At 39.2% G+C, this 22,273-nt stretch overlaps 13 non-coding genes and 1 pseudogene across 13 annotated transcripts; all 14 read left to right on the top strand.

Moving 5' to 3' along the window:
* The first annotated feature begins 1,518 nt into the window (after window positions 1-1,518).
* TRNAN-AUU (transfer RNA asparagine (anticodon AUU)) lies at window positions 1,519-1,592 on the top strand. Its single transcript has one exon. It is a non-coding gene; the product is annotated as a tRNA-Asn (tRNA).
* An 8,111-nt stretch (window positions 1,593-9,703) lies between these two features.
* On the top strand, window positions 9,704-9,777 carry TRNAN-AUU (transfer RNA asparagine (anticodon AUU)). The gene has a single exon. It is a non-coding gene; the product is annotated as a tRNA-Asn (tRNA).
* Window positions 9,778-15,685: 5,908 nt separating this feature from the next.
* Window positions 15,686-15,849, top strand: LOC135035659 (U1 spliceosomal RNA). The gene has a single exon (XR_010230656.1). It is a non-coding gene; the product is annotated as a U1 spliceosomal RNA (small nuclear RNA).
* Window positions 15,850-16,001: 152 nt separating this feature from the next.
* On the top strand, window positions 16,002-16,155 carry LOC135035678 (U1 spliceosomal RNA; annotated as a pseudogene).
* A 670-nt stretch (window positions 16,156-16,825) lies between these two features.
* LOC135035661 (U1 spliceosomal RNA) lies at window positions 16,826-16,989 on the top strand. Its single transcript, XR_010230658.1, has one exon. It is a non-coding gene; the product is annotated as a U1 spliceosomal RNA (small nuclear RNA).
* Window positions 16,990-17,141: 152 nt separating this feature from the next.
* On the top strand, window positions 17,142-17,304 carry LOC135035677 (U1 spliceosomal RNA). The gene has a single exon (XR_010230674.1). It is a non-coding gene; the product is annotated as a U1 spliceosomal RNA (small nuclear RNA).
* A 671-nt stretch (window positions 17,305-17,975) lies between these two features.
* On the top strand, window positions 17,976-18,139 carry LOC135035654 (U1 spliceosomal RNA). The gene has a single exon (XR_010230652.1). It is a non-coding gene; the product is annotated as a U1 spliceosomal RNA (small nuclear RNA).
* A 152-nt stretch (window positions 18,140-18,291) lies between these two features.
* LOC135035681 (U1 spliceosomal RNA) lies at window positions 18,292-18,454 on the top strand. The gene has a single exon (XR_010230677.1). It is a non-coding gene; the product is annotated as a U1 spliceosomal RNA (small nuclear RNA).
* A 671-nt stretch (window positions 18,455-19,125) lies between these two features.
* Window positions 19,126-19,289, top strand: LOC135035665 (U1 spliceosomal RNA). Its single transcript, XR_010230662.1, has one exon. It is a non-coding gene; the product is annotated as a U1 spliceosomal RNA (small nuclear RNA).
* A 152-nt stretch (window positions 19,290-19,441) lies between these two features.
* LOC135035670 (U1 spliceosomal RNA) lies at window positions 19,442-19,604 on the top strand. Its single transcript, XR_010230667.1, has one exon. It is a non-coding gene; the product is annotated as a U1 spliceosomal RNA (small nuclear RNA).
* A 671-nt stretch (window positions 19,605-20,275) lies between these two features.
* Window positions 20,276-20,439, top strand: LOC135035655 (U1 spliceosomal RNA). The gene has a single exon (XR_010230653.1). It is a non-coding gene; the product is annotated as a U1 spliceosomal RNA (small nuclear RNA).
* A 152-nt stretch (window positions 20,440-20,591) lies between these two features.
* Window positions 20,592-20,754, top strand: LOC135035674 (U1 spliceosomal RNA). Its single transcript, XR_010230671.1, has one exon. It is a non-coding gene; the product is annotated as a U1 spliceosomal RNA (small nuclear RNA).
* A 661-nt stretch (window positions 20,755-21,415) lies between these two features.
* Window positions 21,416-21,579, top strand: LOC135035662 (U1 spliceosomal RNA). Its single transcript, XR_010230659.1, has one exon. It is a non-coding gene; the product is annotated as a U1 spliceosomal RNA (small nuclear RNA).
* Window positions 21,580-21,731: 152 nt separating this feature from the next.
* LOC135035676 (U1 spliceosomal RNA) lies at window positions 21,732-21,894 on the top strand. Its single transcript, XR_010230673.1, has one exon. It is a non-coding gene; the product is annotated as a U1 spliceosomal RNA (small nuclear RNA).
* The last annotated feature ends 379 nt before the right edge of the window (window positions 21,895-22,273 follow it).

Raw genomic sequence — 22,273 nt, 5'->3', positions numbered from 1 at the left:
GTAAAAGTTATTGTACTTTAAGTAAAAATAAAAGAGCCAAAATATCAATCCCAGTTTTGGATTACTTTAATTAACAAACAAAAAAATGCATATAGCAGAGGATAGTTTCAATCTGCCTACCTCTGGGTTATGGGCCCAGCATGCTTCCATTGCTGTACTCTGCTGCACATGTAAGTGCAAGAGATCCTGAAGCACTCACTCATCATGGGAAAGTACCAATGTGTTTCTTCGTTGGTTGATAGAAGAAACATCTTACAAAAACTCTCCAGATTATTGATTTTTTTAAGTTTTTCTAGGAAACGTTTTAGATGAATGCTTATTAGCATTTGTCAGTATGTACTTTTGCAAAGTGTCTCTGTGGCGCAATCAGTTAGTGTGTACGGCTATTAACCAAAAGGTTGGTGGTTCAATCCCACCCAGGGACGTAATTGACCTTGTTATCAGATTTTGGTGATCTTTAAGTAGACAAGTCAAATTTCATACCCCCTGTTATGGTGTAGGGTACCTGGCCTTCTCTGATGTAATCAGAGTTAGATTTGATTCAGTGATTTTATAAAAACATCTAGGAAGCACAATTTAGCAGTGGGTTGCAGAGAAAAAGAAATATGCTGGCAAAAAAATCAAATTGCGTGATTAAACAGCTCTTCATTTTCTGGCTTTATTTTTATGCTAACAAATTTGTTCTCTGAAAAGTGTCCACAAAGCCAACTCTCTGATTAACACCTTTGTAGGGATGGTTTTTCACCTATTACTAAATTAAACTTGCTTCATTGGAAAGGCAGCAAGATGTATCCTCATTTCAATGTCTACTGAAATAATACAGGTTGACACCAGGAAACATTAACGCCACTGCATCCTTGCTGCTTTCTCATGTGGAAGTCTGTTTAATGTGAAAACAAGGTGATATCTAATTAGCACACAGGTAAGGAATTAAGAAAATCTTTATTTAAGGGTGAAGATGTTTCTCACAAAATTGTTGACCCAATGCATCATTGAAATTCAAGCTGGAAAGATGATTTTAATATATCACTTGTACATTTTGTATTGCTCTTCTGGTGACAATGTAGTTTGTTTTTGTCAATTACCATTTTAATAATAGGGTAAAGAAAATGAAGTGGATTTTTGAAAGAAAACAATACTGTCAATATACTATTAAAACAAATTAAAATGGTAAAAGTTATTGTACTTTAAGTAAAAATAAAAGAGACAAAATATCAATCCCAGTTTTGGATTACTTTAATTAACAAAAAAAATGCATATAGCAGAGGATAGTTTCAATCTGCCTACCTCTGGGTTATGGGCCCAGCATGCTTCCATTGCAGTACTCTGCTGCACATGTAAGTGCAAGAGATCCTGAAGCACTCACTCATCATGGGAAAGTACCAATGTGTTTCTTCGTTGGTTGATGGAAGAAACATCTTACAAAAACTCTCCAGATTATTGACTTTTTAAAGTTTTTCTAGGAAACGTTTTAGATGAATGCTTATTAGCCTTTGTCAGTATAGACTTTTGCAAAGTGTCTCTGTGGCGCAATCGGTTAGTGTGTTTGGCTATTAACCAAAAGGTTGGTGGTTCAATCCCACCCAGGGACGTAATTTACCTTGTGATCAGATTTTGGTGATATTTAAGTAGACAAGTCAAAATTTCAAACCTCCTCTTATGGTGTAGGGTACATGGCCTTCTCTGATGTAATCAGAGTTAGATTTGATTCAGTGATTTTATAAAAAACAGCTAGGAAGCACAATTTAGCAGTGGGTTGCAGAGAAAAAAAATATGCTGGCAGAAAAATCCAATCGAGTGATTAAACAGCTCTTCATTTTCTGGCTTTATTTTTATGCTAACAAATTTGTTCTCTGAAAAGTGTCCACAAAGCCAAGTCTCTGATTAACACCTTTGTAAGGATGGTTTTTCACCTATTACTAAATTAAACTTGCTTCATTGGAAAGGCAGCAAGATGCATCCTCATTTCAATGTCTACTGAAATAATACAGGTTGACACCAGGAAACATTAACGCCACTGCATCCTTGCTGCTTTCTCATGTGGAAGTCTGTTTAATGTGAAAACAAGGTGATATCTAATTAGCACACAGGTAAGGAATTAAGAAAATCTTTATTTAAGGGTGAAGATGTTTCTCACAAAATCGTTGCCCCAATGCATCATTGAAATTCAAGCTGGAAAGATGATTTTAATATATCACTTGTACATTTTGTATTGCTCTTCTGGTGACAATGTAGTTTGTTTTTGTCAATTACCATTTTAATAATAGGGTAAAGAAAATTAAGTGGATTTTTGAAAGAAAACAATACTGTCAATATACTATTAAAACAAATTAAAATGGTAAAAGTTATTGTACTTTAAGTAAAAATAAAAGAGCCAAAATATCAATCCCAGTTTTGGATTACTTTAATTAACAAACAAAAAAATGCATATAGCAGAGGATAGTTTTAATCTGCCTACCTCTGGGTTATGGGCCCAGCATGCTTCCATTGCTGTACTCTGCTGCACATGTAAGTGCAAGAGATCCTGAAGCACTCACTCATCATGGGAAAGTACCAATGTGTTCCTTCGTTGGTTGATAGAAGAAACATCTTACAAAAACTCTCCAGATTATTGACTTTTTTAAGTTTTTCTAGGAAACGTTTTAGATGAATGCTTATTAGCATTTGTCAGTATGTACTTTTTGCAAAGTGTCTCTGTGGCGCAATCAGTTAGTATGTACGGCTATTAACCAAAAGGTTGGTGGTTCAATCCCACCCAGGGACCTAATTGACCTTGTTATCAGATTTTGGTGATCTTTAAGTAGACAAGTCAAAATTTCAAACCCCCTGTTATGGTGTAGGGTACCTGGCCTTCTCTGATGTAATCAGAGTTAGATTTGATTCAGTGATTTTATAAAAACAGCTAGGAAGCACAATTTAGCAGTGGGTTGCAGAGAAAAAAAATATGCTGGCAGAAAAATCCAATTGAGTGATTAAACAGCTCTTTATTTTCTGGCTTTATTTTTATGCTAACAAATTTGTTCTCTGAAAAGTGTCCACAAAGCCAAGTCTCTGATTAACACCTTTGTAAGGATGGTTTTTCACCTATTACTAAATTAAACTTGCTTCATTGGAAAGGCAGCAAGATGCATCCTCATTTCAATGTCTACTGAAATAATACAAGTTGACACCAGGAAACATTAACGCCACTGCATCCTTGCTGCTTTCTCATGTGGAAGTCTGTTTAATGTGAAAACAAGGTGATATATAATTAGCACACAGGTAAGGAATTAAGAAAATCTTTATTTAAGGGTGAAGATGTTTCTCACAAAATTGTTGACCCAATGCATCATTGAAATTCAAGCTGGAAAGATGATTTTAATATATCACTTGTACATTTTGTATTGCTCTTCTGGTGACAATGTAGTTTGTTTTTGTCAATTACCATTTTAATAATAGGGTAAAGAAAATGAAGTGGATTTTTGAAAGAAAACAATACTGTCAATATACTATTAAAACAAATTAAAATGGTAAAAGTTATTGTACTTTAAGTAAAAATAAAAGAGACAAAATATCAATCCCAGTTTTGGATTACTTTAATTAACAAAAAAAAATGCATATAGCAGAGGATAGTTTCAATCTGCCTACCTCTGGGTTATGGGCCCAGCATGCTTCCATTGCAGTACTCTGCTGCACATGTAAGTTCAAGAGATCCTGAAGCACTCACTCATCATGGGAAAGTACCAATGTGTTTCTTCGTTGGTTGATGGAAGAAACATCTTACAAAAACTCTCCAGATTATTGACTTTTTAAAGTTTTTCTAGGAAACGTTTTAGATGAATGCTTATTAGCCTTTGTCAGTATGGACTTTTGCAAAGTGTCTCTGTGGCGCAATCAGTTAGTATGTACGGCTATTAACCAAAAGGTTGGTGGTTCAATCCCACCGAGGGACCTAATTGACCTTGTTATCAGATTTTGGTGATCTTTAAGTAGACAAGTCAAAATTTCAAACCCCCTGTTATGGTGTAGGGTACCTGGCCTTCTCTGATGTAATCAGAGTTAGATTTGATTCAGTGATTTTATAAAAACATCTAGGAAGCACAATTTAGCAGTGGGTTGCAGAAAAAAAAAATATGCTGCCAGAAAAATCCAATAGAGTGATTAAACAGCTCTTTATTTTCTGGCTTTATTTTTATGCTAACAAATTTGTTCTCTGAAAAGTGTCCACAAAGCCAAGTCTCTGATTAACACCTTTGTAGGGATGGTTTTTCACCTATTACTAAATTAAACTTGCTTCATTGGAAAGGCAGCAAGATGTATCCTCATTTCAATGTCTACTGAAATAATACAGGTTGACACCAGGAAACATTAACGCCACTGCATCCTTGCTGCTTTCTCATATGGAAGTCTGTTTAATGTGAAAACAAGGTGATATCTAATTAGCACACAGGTAAGGAATTAAGAAAATCTTTATTTAAGGGTGAAGATGTTTCTCACAAAATTGTTGACCCAATGCATCATTGAAATTCAAGCTGGAAAGATGATTTTAATATATCACTTGTACATTTTGTATTGCTCTTCTGGTGACAATGTAGTTTGTTTTTGTCAATTACCATTTTAATAATAGGGTAAAGAAAATGAAGTGGATTTTTGAAAGAAAACAATACTGTCAATATACTATTAAAACAAATTAAAATGGTAAAAGTTATTGTACTTTAAGTAAAAATAAAAGAGACAAAATATCAATCCCAGTTTTGGATTACTTTAATTAACAAAAAAAATGCATATAGCAGAGGATAGTTTCAATCTGCCTACCTCTGGGTTATGGGCCCAGCATGCTTCCATTGCAGTATTCTGCTGCACATGTAAGTGCAAGAGATCCTGAAGCACTCACTCATCATGGGAAAGTACCAATGTGTTTCTTCGTTGGTTGATGGAAGAAACATCTTACAAAATCTCTCCAGATTATTGACTTTTTAAAGTTTTTCTAGGAAACGTTTTAGATGAATGCTTATTAGCCTTTGTCAGTATGGACTTTTGCAAAGTGTCTCTGTGGCGCAATCGGTTAGTGTGTTTGGCTATTAACCAAAAGGTTGGTGGTTCAATCCCACCAAGGGACGTAATTAACCTTGTGATCAGATTTTGGTGATATTTAAGTAGACAAGTCAAAATTTCAAACCTCCTCTTATGGTGTAGGGTACCTGGCCTTCTCTGATGTAATCAGAGTTAGATTTGATTCAGTGATTTTATAAAAAACAGCTAGGAAGCACAATTTAGCAGTGGGTTGCAGAGAAAAAAAATATGCTGGCAAAAAAATCCAATCGAGTGATTAAACAGCTCTTCATTTTCTGGCTTTATTTTTATGCTAACAAATTTGTTCTCTGAAAAGTGTCCACAAAGCCAAGTCTCTGATTAACACCTTTGTAAGGATGGTTTTTCACCTATTACTAAATTAAACTTGCTTCATTGGAAAGGCAGCAAGATGCGTCCTCATTTCAATGTCTACTGAAATAATACAAGTTGACACCAGGAAACATTAACGCCACTGCATCCTTGCTGCTTTCTCATGTGGAAGTCTGTTTAATGTGAAAACAAGGTGATATCTAATTAGCACACAGGTAAGGAATTAAGAAAATCTTTATTTAAGGGTGAAGATGTTTCTCACAAAATTGTTGACCCAATGCAACATTGAAATTCAAGCTGGAAAGATGATTTTAATATATCACTTGTACATTTTGTATTGCTCTTCTGGTGACAATGTAGTTTGTTTTTGTCAATTACCATTTTAATAATAGGGTAAAGAAAATGAAGTGGATTTTTGAAAGAAAACAATACTGTCAATATACTATTAAAACAAATTAAAATGGTAAAAGTTATTGTACTTTAAGTAAAAATAAAAGAGACAAAATATCAATCCCAGTTTTGGATTACTTTAATTAACAAAAAAAATGCATATAGCAGAGGATAGTTTCAATCTGCCTACCTCTGGGTTATGGGCCCAGCATGCTTCCATTGCAGTATTCTGCTGCACATGTAAGTGCAAGAGATCCTGAAGCACTCACTCATCATGGGAAAGTACCAATGTGTTTCTTCGTTGGTTGATGGAAGAAACATCTTACAAAAACTCTCCAGATTATTGACTTTTTAAAGTTTTTCTAGGAAACGTTTTAGATGAATGCTTATTAGCCTTTGTCAGTATGGACTTTTGCAAAGTGTCTCTGTGGCGCAATCGGTTAGTGTGTTTGGCTATTAACCAAAAGGTTGGTGGTTCAATCCCACCAAGGGACGTAATTAACCTTGTGATCAGATTTTGGTGATATTTAAGTAGACAAGTCAAAATTTCAAACCTCCTCTTATGGTGTAGGGTACCTGGCCTTCTCTGATGTAATCAGAGTTAGATTTGATTCAGTGATTTTATAAAAAACAGCTAGGAAGCACAATTTAGCAGTGGGTTGCAGAGAAAAAAAATATGCTGGCAGAAAAATCCAATCGAGTGATTAAACAGCTCTTCATTTTCTGGCTTTATTTTTATGCTAACAAATTTGTTCTCTGAAAAGTGTCCACAAAGCCAAGTCTCTGATTAACACCTTTGTAAGGATGGTTTTTCACCTATTACTAAATTAAACTTGCTTCATTGGAAAGGCAGCAAGATGCATCCTCATTTCAATGTCTACTGAAATAATACAAGTTGACACCAGGAAACATTAACGCCACTGCATCCTTGCTGCTTTCTCATGTGGAAGTCTGTTTAATGTGAAAACAAGGTGATATCTAATTAGCACACAGGTAAGGAATTAAGAAAATCTTTATTTAAGGGTGAAGATGTTTCTCACAAAATTGTTGACCCAATGCAACATTGAAATTCAAGCTGGAAAGATGATTTTAATATATCACTTGTACATTTTGTATTGCTCTTCTGGTGACAATGTAGTTTGTTTTTGTCAATTACCATTTTAATAATAGGGTAAAGAAAATGAAGTGGATTTTTGAAAGAAAACAATACTGTCAATATACTATTAAAACAAATTAAAATGGTAAAAGTTATTGTACTTTAAGTAAAAATAAAAGAGACAAAATATCAATCCCAGTTTTGGATTACTTTAATTAACAAAAAAAAAAAAATGCATATAGCAGAGGATAGTTTCAATCTGCCTACCTCTCGGTTATGAGCCCAGCATGCTTCCATTGCAGTACTCTGCTGCACATGTAAGTTCAAGAGATCCTGAAGCACTCACTCATCATGGGAAAGTACCAATGTGTTTCTTCGTTGGTTGATGGAAGAAACATCTTACAAAAACTCTCCAGATTATTGACTTTTTAAAGTTTTTCTAGGAAACGTTTTAGATGAATGCTTATTAGCCTTTGTCAGTATGGACTTTTGCAAAGTGTCTCTGTGCCGCAATCAGTTAGTATGTACGGCTATTAACCAAAAGGTTGGTGGTTCAATCCCACCCAGGGACCTAATTGACCTTGTTATCAGATTTTGGTGATCTTTAAGTAGACAAGTCAAAATTTCAAACCCCCTGTTATGGTGTAGGGTACCTGGCCTTCTCTGATGTAATCAGAGTTAGATTTGATTCAGTGATTTTATAAAAACAGCTAGGAAGCACAATTTAGCAGTGGGTTGCAGAGAAAAAAAATATGCTGACAGAAAAATCCAATTGAGTGATTAAACAGCTCTTTATTTTCTGGCTTTATTTTTATGCTAACAAATTTGTTCTCTGAAAAGTGTCCACAAAGCCAAGTCTCTGATTAACACCTTTGTAAGGATGGTTTTTCACCTATTACTAAATTAAACTTGCTTCATTGGAAAGGCAGCAAGATGCATCCTCATTTCAATGTCTACTGAAATAATACAGGTTGACACCAGGAAACATTAACGCCACTGCATCCTTGCTGCTTTCTCATGTGGAAGTCTGTTAAATGTGAAAACAAGGTGATATCTAATTAGCACACAGGTAAGGAATTAAGAAAATCTTTATTTAAGGGTGAAGATGTTTCTCACAAAATCGTTGCCCCAATGCATCATTGAAATTCAAGCTGGAAAGATGATTTTAATATATCACTTGTACATTTTGTATTGCTCTTCTGGTGACAATGTAGTTTGTTTTTGTCAATTACCATTTTAATAATAGGGTAAAGAAAATTAAGTGGATTTTTGAAAGAAAACAATACTGTCAATATACTATTAAAACAAATTAAAATGGTAAAAGTTATTGTACTTTAAGTAAAAATAAAAGAGCCAAAATATCAATCCCAGTTTTGGATTACTTTAATTAACAAACAAAAAAATGCATATAGCAGAGGATAGTTTCAATCTGCCTACCTCTGGGTTATGGGCCCAGCATGCTTCCATTGCTGTACTCTGCTGCACATGTAAGTGCAAGAGATCCTGAAGCACTCACTCATCATGGGAAAGTACCAATGTGTTTCTTCGTTGGTTGATAGAAGAAACATCTTACAAAAACTCTCCAGATTATTGATTTTTTTAAGTTTTTCTAGGAAACGTTTTAGATGAATGCTTATAAGCATTTGTCAGTATGTACTTTTGCAAAGTGTCTCTGTGGCGCAATCAGTTAGTGTGTACGGCTATTAACCAAAAGGTTGGTGGTTCAATCCCACCCAGGGACGTAATTGACCTTGTTATCAGATTTTGGTGATCTTTAAGTAGACAAGTCAAATTTCATACCCCCTGTTATGGTGCAGGGTACCTGGCCTTCTCTGATGTAATCAGAGTTAGATTTGATTCAGTGATTTTATAAAAACATCTAGGAAGCACAATTTAGCAGTGGGTTGCAGAGAAAAAGAAATATGCTGGCAAAAAAATCAAATTGCGTGATTAAACAGCTCTTCATTTTCTGGCTTTATTTTTATGCTAACAAATTTGTTCTCTGAAAAGTGTCCACAAAGCCAAGTCTCTGATTAACACCTTTGTAGGGATGGTTTTTCACCTATTACTAAATTAAACTTGCTTCATTGGAAAGGCAGCAAGATGTATCCTCATTTCAATGTCTACTGAAATAATACAGGTTGACACCAGGAAACATTAACGCCACTGCATCCTTGCTGCTTTCTCATGTGGAAGTCTGTTTAATGTGAAAACAAGGTGATATCTAATTAGCACACAGGTAAGATATTAAGAAAATCTTTATTTAAGGGTGAAGATGTTTCTCACAAAATTGTTGACCCAATGCATCATTGAAATTCAAGCTGGAAAGATGATTTTAATATATCACTTGTACATTTTGTATTGCTCTTCTGGTGACAATGTAGTTTGTTTTTGTCAATTACCATTTTAATAATAGGGTAAAGAAAATGAAGTGGATTTTTGAAAGAAAACAATACTGTCAATATACTATTAACACAAATTAAAATGGTAAAAGTTATTGTACTTTAAGTAAAAATAAAAGAGACAAAATATCAATCCCAGTTTTGGATTACTTTAATTAACAAAAAAAATGCATATAGCAGAGGATAGTTTCAATCTGCCTACCTCTGGGTTATGAGCCCAGCATGCTTCCATTGCAGTACTCTCCTGCACATGTAAGTGCAAGAGATCATGAAGCACTCACTCATCATGGGAAAGTACCAATGTGTTTCTTCGTTGGTTGATGGAAGAAACATCTTACAAAAACTCTCCAGATTATTGACTTTTTAAAGTTTTTCTAGGAAACGTTTTAGATGAATGCTTATTAGCCTTTGTCAGTATGGACTTTTGCAAAGTGTCTCTGTGGCGCAATCGGTTAGTGTGTTTGGCTATTAACCAAAAGGTTGGTGGTTCAATCCCACCCAGGGACGTAATTAACCTTATGATCAGATTTTGGTGATATTTAAGTAGACAAGTCAAAATTTCAAACCTCCTCTTATGGTGTAGGGTACATGGCCTTCTCTGATGTAATCAGAGTTAGATTTGATTCAGTGATTTTATAAAAAACAGCTAGGAAGCACAATTTAGCAGTGGGTTGCAGAGAAAAAAATATGCTGGCAGAAAAATCCAATCGAGTGATTAAACAGCTCTTCATTTTCTGGCTTTATTTTTATGCTAACAAATTTGTTCTCTGAAAAGTGTCCACAAAGCCAAGTCTCTGATTAACACCTTTGTAAGGATGGTTTATCACCTATTACTAAATTAAACTTGCTTCATTGGAAAGGCAGCAAGATGCATCCTCATTTCAATGTCTACTGAAATAATACAAGTTGACACCAGGAAACATTAACGCCACTGCATCCTTGCTGCTTTCTCATGTGGAAGTCTGTTTAATGTGAAAACAAGGTGATATCTAATTAGCACACAGGTAAGGAATTAAGAAAATCTTTATTTAAGGGTGAAGATGTTTCTCACAAAATTGTTGACCCAATGCAACATTGAAATTCAAGCTGGAAAGATGATTTTAATATATCACTTGTACATTTTGTATTGCTCTTCTGGTGACAATGTAGTTTGTTTTTGTCAATTACCATTTTAATAATAGGGTAAAGAAAATGAAGTGGATTTTTGAAAGAAAACAATACTGTCAATATACTATTAAAACAAATTAAAATGGTAAAAGTTATTGTACTTTAAGTAAAAATAAAAGAGACAAAATATCATTCCCAGTTTTGGATTACTTTAATTAACAAAAAAAAAAATGCATATAGCAGAGGATAGTTTCAATCTGCCTACCTCTCGGTTATGGGCCCAGCATGCTTCCATTGCAGTACTCTGCTGCACATGTAAGTTCAAGAGATCCTGAAGCACTCACTCATCATGGGAAAGTACCAATGTGTTTCTTCGTTGGTTGATGGAAGAAACATCTTACAAAAACTCTCCAGATTATTGACTTTTTAAAGTTTTTCTAGGAAACGTTTTAGATGAATGCTTATTAGCCTTTGTCAGTATGGACTTTTTGCAAAGTGTCTCTGTGGCGCAATCAGTTAGTGTGTACGGCTATTAACCAAAAGGTTGGTGGTTCAATCCCACCCAGGGACCTAATTGACCTTGTTATCAGATTTTGGTGATCTTTAAGTAGACAAGTCAAAATTTCAAACCCCCTGTTATGGTGTAGGGTACCTGGCCTTCTCTGATGTAATCAGAGTTAGATTTGATTCAGTGATTTTATAAAAACAGCTAGGAAGCACAATTTAGCAGTGGGTTGCAGAGAAAAAAAATATGCTGGCAGAAAAATCCAATTGAGTGATTAAACAGCTTTTTATTTTCTGGCTTTATTTTTATGCTAACAAATTTGTTCTCTGAAAAGTGTCCACAAAGCCAAGTCTCTGATTAACACCTTTGTAAGGATGGTTTTTCACCTATTACTAAATTAAACTTGCTTCATTGGAAAGGCAGCAAGATGCATCCTCATTTCAATGTCTACTGAAATAATACAGGTTGACACCAGGAAACATTAACGCCACTGCATCCTTGCTGCTTTCTCATGTGGAAGTCTGTTTAATATGAAAACAAGGTGATATCTAATTAGCACACAGGTAAGGAATTAAGAAAATCTTTATTTAAGGGTGAAGATGTTTCTCACAAAATCGTTGCCCCAATGCATCATTGAAATTCAAGCTGGAAATATGATTTTAATATATCACTTGTACATTTTGTATTGCTCTTCTGGTGACAATGTAGTTTGTTTTTGTCAATTACCATTTTAATAATAGGGTAAAGAAAATGAAGTGGATTTTTGAAAGAAAACAATACTGTCAATATACTATTAAAACAAATTAAAATGGTAAAAGTTATTGTACTTTAAGTAAAAATAAAAGAGACAAAATATCAATCCCAGTTTTGGATTACTTTAATTAACAAAAAAAATGCATATAGCAGAGGATAGTTTCAATCTGCCTACCTCTGGGTTATGGGCCCAGCATGCTTCCATTGCTGTACTCTGCTGCACATGTAAGTGCAAGAGATCCTGAAGCACTCACTCATCATGGGAAAGTACCAATGTGTTTCTTCGTTGGTTGATGGAAGAAACATCTTACAAAAACTCTCCAGATTATTGACTTTTTAAAGTTTTTCTAGGAAACGTTTTAGATGAATGCTTATTAGCCTTTGTCAGTATGGACTTTTGCAAAGTGTCTCTGTGGCGCAATCAGTTAGTATGTAAGGCTATTAACCATAAGGCTGGTGGTTCAATCCCATCCAGGGACCTAATTGACCTTGATATCAGATTTTGGTGTTCTTTAAGTAGACAAGTCAAAATTTCAAACCCCCTGTTATGGTGTAGGGTACCTGGCCTTCTCTGATGTAATCAGAGTTAGATTTGATTCAGTGATTTTATAAAAACAGCTAGGAAGCACAATTTAGCAGTGGGTTGCAGAGAAAAAAAATATGCTGGCAGAAAAATCCAATTGAGTGATTAAACAGCTCTTCATTTTCTGGCTTTATTTTTATGCTAACAAATTTGTTCTCTGAAAAGTGTCCACAAAGCCAAGACTCTGATTAACACCTTTGTAAGGATGGTTTTTCACCTATTACTAAATTAAACTTGCTTCATTGGAAAGGCAGCAAGATGCATCCTCATTTCAATGTCTACTAAAATAATACAAGTTGACACCAGGAAACATTAACGCCACTGCATCCTTGCTGCTTTCTCATGTGGAAGTCTGTTTTATATGAAAACAAGGTGATATCTAATTAGCACACAGGTAAGGAATTAAGAAAATCTTTATTTAAGGGTGAAGATGTTTCTCACAAAATCGTTGCCCCAATGCATCATTGAAATTCAAGCTGGAAATATGATTTTAATATATCACTTGTACATTTTGTATTGCTCTTCTGGTGACAATGTAGTTTGTTTTTGTCAATTACCATTTTAATAATAGGGTAAAGAAAATTAAGTGGATTTTTGAAAGAAAACAATACTGTCAATATACTATTAAAACAAATTAAAATGGTAAAAGTTATTGTACTTTAAGTAAAAATAAAAGAGCCAAAATATCAATCCCAGTTTTGGATTACTTTAATTAACAAACAAAAAAATGCATATAGCAGAGGATAGTTTCAACCTGCCTACCTCTGGGTTATGGGCCCAGCATGCTTCCATTGCTGTACTCTGCTGCACATGTAAGTGCAAGAGATCCTGAAGCACTCACTCATCATGGGAAAGTACCAATGTGTTTCTTCGTTGGTTGATAGAAGAAACATCTTACAAAAACTCTCCAGATTATTGACTTTTTTAAGTTTTTCTAGGAAACGTTTTAGATGAATGCTTATTAGCATTTGTCAGTATGTACTTTTGCAAAGTGTCTCTGTGGTGCAATCAGTTAGTGTGTACGGCTATTAACCAAAAGGTTGGTGGTTCAATCCCACCCAGGGACGTAATTGACCTTGTTATCAGATTTTGGTGATCTTTAAGTAGACAAGTCAAATTTCATACCCCCTGTTATGGTGTAGGGTACCTGGCCTTCTCTGATGTAATCAGAGTTAGATTTGATTCAGTGATTTTATAAAAACATCTAGGAAGCACAATTTAGCAGTGGGTTGCAGAGAAAAAGAAATATGCTGGCAAAAAAATCAAATTGCGTGATTAAACAGCTCTTCATTTTCTGGCTTTATTTTTATGCTAACAAATTTGTTCTCTGAAAAGTGTCCACAAAGCCAAGTCTCTGATTAACACCTTTGTAGGGATGGTTTTTCACCTATTACTAAATTAAACTTGCTTCATTGGAAAGGCAGCAAGATGTATCCTCATTTCAATGTCTACTGAAATAATACAGGTTGACACCAGGAAACATTAACGCCACTGCATCCTTGCTGCTTTCTCATGTGGAAGTCTGTTTAATGTGAAAACAAGGTGATATCTAATTAGCACACAGGTAAGGAATTAAGAAAATCTTTATTTAAGGGTGAAGATGTTTCTCACAAAATTGTTGACCCAATGCATCATTGAAATTCAAGCTGGAAAGATGATTTTAATATATCACTTGTACATTTTGTATTGCTCTTCTGGTGACAATGTAGTTTGTTTTTGTCAATTACCATTTTAATAATAGGGTAAAGAAAATGAAGTGGATTTTTGAAAGAAAACAATACTGTCAATATACTATTAAAACAAATTAAAATGGTAAAAGTTATTGTACTTTAAGTAAAAATAAAAGAGACAAAATATCAATCCCAGTTTTGGATTACTTTAATTAACAAAAAAAATGCATATAGCAGAGGATAGTTTCAATCTGCCTACCTCTGGGTTATGGGCCCAGCATGCTTCCATTGCAGTATTCTGCTGCACATGTAAGTGCAAGAGATCCTGAAGCACTCACTCATCATGGGAAAGTACCAATGTGTTTCTTCGTTGGTTGATGGAAGAAACATCTTACAAAAACTCTCCAGATTATTGACTTTTTAAAGTTTTTCTAGGAAACGTTTTAGATGAATGCTTATTAGCCTTTATCAGTATGGACGTTTGCAAAGTGTCTCTGTGGCGCAATCGGTTAGTGTGTTTGGCTATTAACCAAAAGGTTGGTGGTTCAATCTCACCCAGGGATGTAATTAACCTTGTGATCAAATTTTGGTGATATTTAAGTAGACAAGTCAAAATTTCAAACCTCCTCTTATGGTGTAGGGTACCTGGCCTTCTCTGATGTAATCAGAGTTAGATTTGATTCAGTGATTTTATAAAAAACAGCTAGGAAGCACAATTTAGCAGTGGGTTGCAGAGAAAAAAAATATGCTGGCAGAAAAATCCAATCGAGTGATTAAACAGCTCTTCATTTTCTGGCTTTATTTTTATGCTAACAAATTTGTTCTCTGAAAAGTGTCCACAAAGCCAAGTCTCTGATTAACACCTTTGTAAGGATGGTTTTTCACCTATTACTAAATTAAACTTGCTTCATTGGAAAGGCAGCAAGATGCATCCTCATTTCAATGTCTACTGAAATAATACAAGTTGACACCAGGAAACATTAACGCCACTGCATCCTTGCTGCTTTCTCATGTGGAAGTCTGTTTAATGTGAAAACAAGGTGATATCTAATTAGCACACAGGTAAGGAATTAAGAAAATCTTTATTTAAGGGTGAAGATGTTTCTCACAAAATTGTTGACCCAATGCAACATTGAAATTCAAGCTGGAAAGATGATTTTAATATATCACTTGTACATTTTGTATTGCTCTTCTGGTGACAATGTAGTTTGTTTTTGTCAATTACCATTTTAATAATAGGGTAAAGAAAATGAAGTGGATTTTTGAAAGAAAACAATACTGTCAATATACTATTAAAACAAATTAAAATGGTAAAAGTTATTGTACTTTAAGTAAAAATAAAAGAGACAAAATATCAATCCCAGTTTTGGATTACTTTAATTAACAAAAAAAAAAATGCATATAGCAGAGGATAGTTTCAATCTGCCTACCTCTCGGTTATGAGCCCAGCATGCTTCCATTGCAGTACTCTGCTGCACATGTAAGTTCAAGAGATCCTGAAGCACTCACTCATCATGGGAAAGTACCAATGTGTTTCTTCGTTGGTTGATGGAAGAAACATCTTACAAAAACTCTCCAGATTATTGACTTTTTAAAGTTTTTCTAGGAAACGTTTTAGATGAATGCTTATTAGCCTTTGTCAGTATGGACTTTTGCAAAGTGTCTCTGTGGCGCAATCAGTTAGTATGTGCAGTTGTTGTCCCCAGATGAGAGTTCCCTTGTGTTGCCTCAGTTGAATCTCCTTTACTTGACAGAGATGTGCCTGAGCAGCGGCCCTCCCCAGCCCTATCCCAAATCATACTTATTTTGCATAGGAGATACCATGGTCATGAAAATTGTTCTCCCAGGGTGAGGTTCATTCATTGCATTCTGGGTATGCTGACCCCTGTGATTTCCCCAAATGTGGGAAACTCGACTGCATTATTTGTGGTAGTGGGGGACTGTGTTTGTGCTTTCCTCTGGTCAGCTCTGGTAAAAGTCAGATTTCTTTGTCTCAGATCTTCCTCTAGCCTTGTTCTTCTTTCGAGAGTTCCCTTGTGCTGCCTCAGTTGGATCTCCTTCACTTGACAGGGGGGTGCCCGAGCAGCGACCCTCCCCAGCTCTAGCCCAACTCCTACTTACCTGCCAGGTGAGATACTATGATCATGAAGGTGCTTCTCCCAGGGCAAGGCTCACCCATTGCACTCTGGGTGTGCTGCCCCTGTGATTTCCCCAAATGTGGGAAACTTGACTGCATAATTTGTGTTTCCACTGGTCGGCTTCCATATAATTCAGATCTCTTTGTCTAAGGTCTCTCTCCAGCCTAGTTTGCTGTCTGTTTCCACTTCTTTTTTTTTGAGCCCCTCCCTTCTATACCCTTGTGCACTATCCTGACTTCTCCTGTCTGCTTACTTTGTGCCTTCCAATGCACAATGCAAACTACAGGTAGTGCTGCATGGCCCACAACCTGTTACTTGCCTTACAGAGCAGCTCTGGAGCTGTTACAGTGCCAAGCTGCTGCAAGAAATCAGCTTGAATGCTGGGGCATTGCCAACATGAGCCCCACACCGAAGGAGGGTGGGGGTGTTTAATGCGAACTAAGGGTCATCCAAGCGCCGCAAAAGGCCGCCATGCCCTGCATACCCCTTTTCTCTTTTCATATGCAGATGAGGGTTCCAGCCAACTTTGGCCCACTGCTTGGATGACATCACTGTATGCAAATCCGTCTTCTGCAGACCTTCCCCCAGGAATGCTTGTACTAGTTGTTGCATTTGGTTTGTTGTTGGGGGTGCTTCAGTATTAGGCAGCCTTCTGCCCTCCCATGTTCATTTGAAAATATGTGTTCTCCCTGCAGTTGTTGTCCCCAGATGAGAGTTCCCTTGTGCTGCCTCAGTTGAATCTCCTTTACTTGACAGAGATATGCCTGAGCAGCGGCCCTCCCCAGCCCTATCCCAAATCATACTTATTTTGCATAGGAGTTACCATGGTCATGAAGATTGTTCTCCCAGGGTGAGGTTCATTCATTGCATTCTGGGTATGCTGACCCCTGTGATTTCCCCAAATGTGGGAAACTCGACTGCATTATTTGTGGTAGTGGGGGACTGTGTTTGTGCTTTCCTCTGGTCAGCTCTGGTAAAAGTCAGATTTCTTTGTCTCAGATCTTCCTCTAGCCTTGTTCTTCTTTCGAGAGTTCCCTTGTGCTGCCTCAGTTGGATCTCCTTCACTTGACAGGGGGGTGCCCGAGCAGCGACCCTCCCCAGCTCTAGCCCAACTCCTACTTACCTGCCAGGTGAGATACTATGATCAGGAAGGTGCTTCTCCCAGGGCAAGGCTCACCCATTGCACTCTGGGTGTGCTGCTCCTGCGATTTCCCCAAATGTGGGACACTTGACTGCATAATTTGTGTTTCCTCTGGTCGGCTCTCATATAATTCAGATCTCTTTGTCTCAGGTCTCTCTCCAGCCTAGTTTGCTGTCTGTTTCCACTTCTCTTTTCTTGAGCCGCTCCCTTCTATGCCCTTGCGCACTATCCTGACTTCTCCCGTCTGCTTACTTTGTGCCTTCCAACGCACAATGCGAACTACAGGTAGTGCTGCAGGGCCCACACCCTTTTAGTTGCCTTACAGAGCAGCTCTGGAGCTGTTACAGTGCCCAGCTGCTGCAAGAAATCAGCTGGAATGCTTCAGGGGCTGGGGCATTGCCAACATGAGCCCCACACCGAAGGAGGGTGGGGGTGTTTAATGCGAACTAAGGGTCATCCAAGCGCAGCAAAAGGCCGCCATGCCCTGCATACCCCTTTTCTCTTTTCATATGCAGATGAGGGTTCCAGCCAACTTTGGCCCACTGCTTGGATGACATCACTGTATGCAAATCCGTCTTCTGCAGACCTTCCCCCAGGAATGCTTGTACTAGTTGTTGCATTTGGTTTGTTGTTTGGGGGTGCTTCAGTATTAGGCAGCCTTCTACCCTCCCATGTTCATTTGAAAATATGTGTTCTCCCTGCAGTTGTTGTCCCCAGATGAGAGTTCCCTTGTGCTGCCTCAGTTGAATCTTCTTTACTTGACAGATATATGCCTGAGCAGCGGCCCTCCCCAGCCCTATCCCAAATCATACTTATTTTGCATAGGAGATACCATGGTCATGAAGATTGTTCTCCCAGGGTGAGGTTCATTCATTGCATTCTGGGTATGCTGACCCCTGTGATTTCCCCAAATGTGGGAAACTCGACTGCATTATTTGTGATAGTGGGGGACTGTGTTTGTGCTTTCCTCTGGTCAGCTCTGGTAAAAGTCAGATTTCTTTGTCTCAGATCTTCCTCTAGCCTTGTTCTTCTTTCGAGAGTTCCCTTGTGCTGCCTCAGTTGGATCTCCTTCACTTGACTGGGGGGTGCCCGAGCAGCGACCCTCCCCAGCTCTAGCCCAACTCCTACTTACCTGCCAGGTGAGATACTATGATCAGGAAGTTGCTACTCCCAGTGCAAGGCTCACCCATTGCACTCTGGGTGTGCTGCTCCTGCGATTTCCCCAAATGTGGGAAACTTGACTGCATAATTTGTGTTTCCCCTGGTCGGCTCTCGTATAATTCAGATCTCTTTGTCTCAGGTCTCTCTCCAGCCTAGTTTGCTGTCTGTTTCCACTTCTCTTTTCTTGAGCCGCTCCCTTCTATGCCCTTGCGCACTATCCTGACTTCTCCCGTCTGCTTACTTTGTGCTTTCCAATGCACAATGCAAACTACAGGTAGTGCTGCAGGGCCCACACCCTTTTACTTGCCTTACAGAGCAGCTCTGGGGATGTTACAGTGCCCAGCTGCTGCAAGAAATCAGCTTGAATGCTTCAGGGGCTGGGGCATAGCCAACATGAGCCCCACACCGAAGGAGGGTGGAGGTGTTTAATGCGAACTAGGGGTCATCCAAGCGCCGCAAAAGGCCGCCATGCCCTGCACGCACCTTTTCTCTTTTCATATGCAGACGAGGGTTGAAGCCAACTTTGACCCACTGCTTGGATGGCATTACCATATGCAAATCAATCTGCTGCAGGCCTTCCCCCAGGAATGCTTGCACTAGTTGTTGCATTTGGTTTGTTGTTTGGGGGTGCTTCAGTATTAGGCAGCCTTCTGCCCTCCCATGTTCATCTGAAAATATGTGTTCTCCCTGCAGTTGTTGTCCCCAGATGAGAGTTCCCTTGTGCTGCCTCAGTTGAATCTCCTTTACTTGACAGAGATGTGCCTGAGCAGCGGACCTCCCTAGCCCTATCTCAAATCATACTTATTTTGCATAGGAGATACCATGGTCAAGAAGATTGTTCCCCCAGGGTGAGGGTCATTCATTGCATTCTGGGTATGCTGACCCCTGTGATTTCCCCAAATGTGGGAAACTTGACTGCATTATTTGTAGTAGTGGGGGACTGTGTTTGTGCTTTCCTCTGGTCAGCTCTGGTAAAAGTCAGATTTCTTTGTCTCATTTCTTCCTCTAGCCTTATTCTTCTTTTGAGAGTTCCCTTGTGCTGCCTCAGTTGGATCTCCTTCACTTGACAGAGGGGTGCTTGAGCAGGGACCCTCCCCAGCTATAGCCCAACTCCTACTTACCTGCCAGGTGAGATACTATGATCATGAAGGTGCTTCTCCCAGGGCAAGGCTCACCCATTGCACTCTGGGTGTGCTGCTCCTGCGATTTCCCCAAATGTGGGACACTTGACTGCATAATTTGTGTTTCCCCTGGTCGGCTCTCGTATAATTCAGATCTCTTTGTCTCAGGTCTCTCTCCAGCCTAGTTTGCTGTCTGTTTCCACTTCTCTTTTCTTGAGCCGCTCCCTTCTATGCCCTTGCGCACTATCCTGACTTCTCCAGTCTGCTTACTTTGTGCCTTCCAATGCACAATGTGAACTACAGGTAGTGCTGCAGGACCCACACCCTTTAACTTGCCTTACAGAGCAGCTATGGAGCTGTTACAGTGCCCAGATGCTGCAAGAAATCAGCTTGAATGCTTCAGGGGCTGGGGCATTGCCAACATGAGCCCCACACCGAAGGAGGGTGGGGGTGTTTAATGCGAACTAAGGGTCATCCAAGCGCCGCAAAAGGCCGCCATGCCCTGCATACCCCTTTTCTCTTTTCATATGCAGATGAGGGTTCCAGCCAACTTTGGCCCACTGCTTGGATGACATCACTGTATGCAAATCCGTCTTCTGCAGACCTTCCCCCAGGAATGCTTGTACTAGTTGTTGCATTTGGTTTGTTGTTTGGGGGTGTTTCAGTATTAGGCAGCCTTCTGCCCTCCCATGTTCATTTGAAAATATGTGTTCTCCCTGCAGTTGTTGTCCCCAGATGAGAGTTCCCTTGTGTTGCCTCAGTTGAATCTCCATTACTTGACAGAGATGTGCCTGAGCAGCGGCCCTCCCCAGCCCTATCCCAAATCATACTTATTTTGCATAGGAGATACCATGGTCATGAAAATTGTTCTCCCAGGGTGAGGTTCATTCATTGCATTCTGGGTATGCTGACCCCTGTGATTTCCCCAAATGTGGGAAACTCGACTGCATTATTTGTGGTAGTAGGGGACTGTGTTTGTGCTTTCCTCTGGTCAGCTCTGGTAAAAGTCAGATTTCTTTGTCTCAGATCTTCCTCTAGCCTTGTTCTTCTTTCGAGAGTTCCCTTGTGCTGCCTCAGTTGGATCTCCTTCACTTGACAGGGGGGTGCCCGAGCAGCGACCCTCCCCAGCTCTAGCCCAACTCCTACTTACCTGCCAGGTGAGATACTATGATCATGAAGGTGCTTCTCCCAGGGCAAGGCTCACCCATTGCACTCTGGGTGTGCTGCCCCTGTGATTTCCCCAAATGTGGGAAACTTGACTGCATAATTTGTGTTTCCACTGGTCGGCTTTCATATAATTCAGATCTCTTTGTCTAAGGTCTCTCTCCAGCCTAGTTTGCTGTCTGTTTCCACTTCTTTTTTTTTGAGCCCCTCCCTTCTATACCCTTGTGCACTATCCTGACTTCTCCTGTCTGCTTACTTTGTGCCTTCCAATGCACAATGCAAACTACAGGTAGTGCTGCATGGCCCACAACCTGTTACTTGCCTTACAGAGCAGCTCTGGAGCTGTTACAGTGCCAAGCTGCTGCAAGAAATCAGCTTGAATGCTGGGGCATTGCCAACATGAGCCCCACACCGAAGGAGGGTGGGGGTGTTTAATGCGAACTAAGGGTCATCCAAGCGCCGCAAAAGGCCGCCATGCCCTGCATACCCCTTTTCTCTTTTCATATGCAGATGAGGGTTCCAGCCAACTTTGGCCCACTGCTTGGATGACATCACTGTATGCAAATCCGTCTTCTGCAGACCTTCCCCCAGGAATGCTTGTACTAGTTGTTGCATTTGGTTTGTTGTTGGGGGTGCTTCAGTATTAGGCAGCCTTCTGCCCTCCCATGTTCATTTGAAAATATGTGTTCTCCCTGCAGTTGTTGTCCCCAGATGAGAGTTCCCTTGTGCTGCCTCAGTTGAATCTCCTTTACTTGACAGAGATATGCCTGAGCAGCGGCCCTCCCCAGCCCTATCCCAAATCATACTTATTTTGCATAGGAGTTACCATGGTCATGAAGATTGTTCTCCCAGGGTGAGGTTCATTCATTGCATTCTGGGTATGCTGACCCCTGTGATTTCCCCAAATGTGGGAAACTCGACTGCATTATTTGTGGTAGTGGGGGACTGTGTTTGTGCTTTTCTCTGGTCAGCTCTGGTAAAAGTCAGATTTCTTTGTCTCAGATCTTCCTCTAGCCTTGTTCTTCTTTCGAGAGTTCCCTTGTGCTGCCTCAGTTGGATCTCCTTCACTTGACAGGGGGGTGCCCGAGCAGCGACCCTCCCCAGCTCTAGCCCAACTCCTACTTACCTGCCAGGTGAGATACTATGATCAGGAAGGTGCTTCTCCCAGGGCAAGGCTCACCCATTGCACTCTGGGTGTGCTGCTCCTGCGATTTCCCCAAATGTGGGACACTTGACTGCATAATTTGTGTTTCCTCTGGTCGGCTCTCATATAATTCAGATCTCTTTGTCTCAGGTCTCTCTCCAGCCTAGTTTGCTGTCTGTTTCCACTTCTCTTTTCTTGAGCCGCTCCCTTCTATGCCCTTGCGCACTATCCTGACTTCTCCCGTCTGCTTACTTTGTGCCTTCCAACGCACAATGCGAACTACAGGTAGTGCTGCAGGGCCCACACCCTTTTAGTTGCCTTACAGAGCAGCTCTGGAGCTGTTACAGTGCCCAGCTGCTGCAAGAAATCAGCTGGAATGCTTCAGGGGCTGGGGCATTGCCAACATGAGCCCCACACCGAAGGAGGGTGGGGGTGTTTAATGCGAACTAAGGGTCATCCAAGCGCAGCAAAAGGCCGCCATGCCCTGCATACCCCTTTTCTCTTTTCATATGCAGA

The sequence above is a fragment of the Pseudophryne corroboree genome, unplaced genomic scaffold (assembly GCF_028390025.1).
Source record: "Pseudophryne corroboree isolate aPseCor3 unplaced genomic scaffold, aPseCor3.hap2 scaffold_610, whole genome shotgun sequence".
In the NCBI taxonomy this organism is placed as follows: Eukaryota; Metazoa; Chordata; class Amphibia; order Anura; family Myobatrachidae; genus Pseudophryne; species Pseudophryne corroboree.
This window is presented reverse-complemented; position numbering and strand designations above follow the sequence as displayed.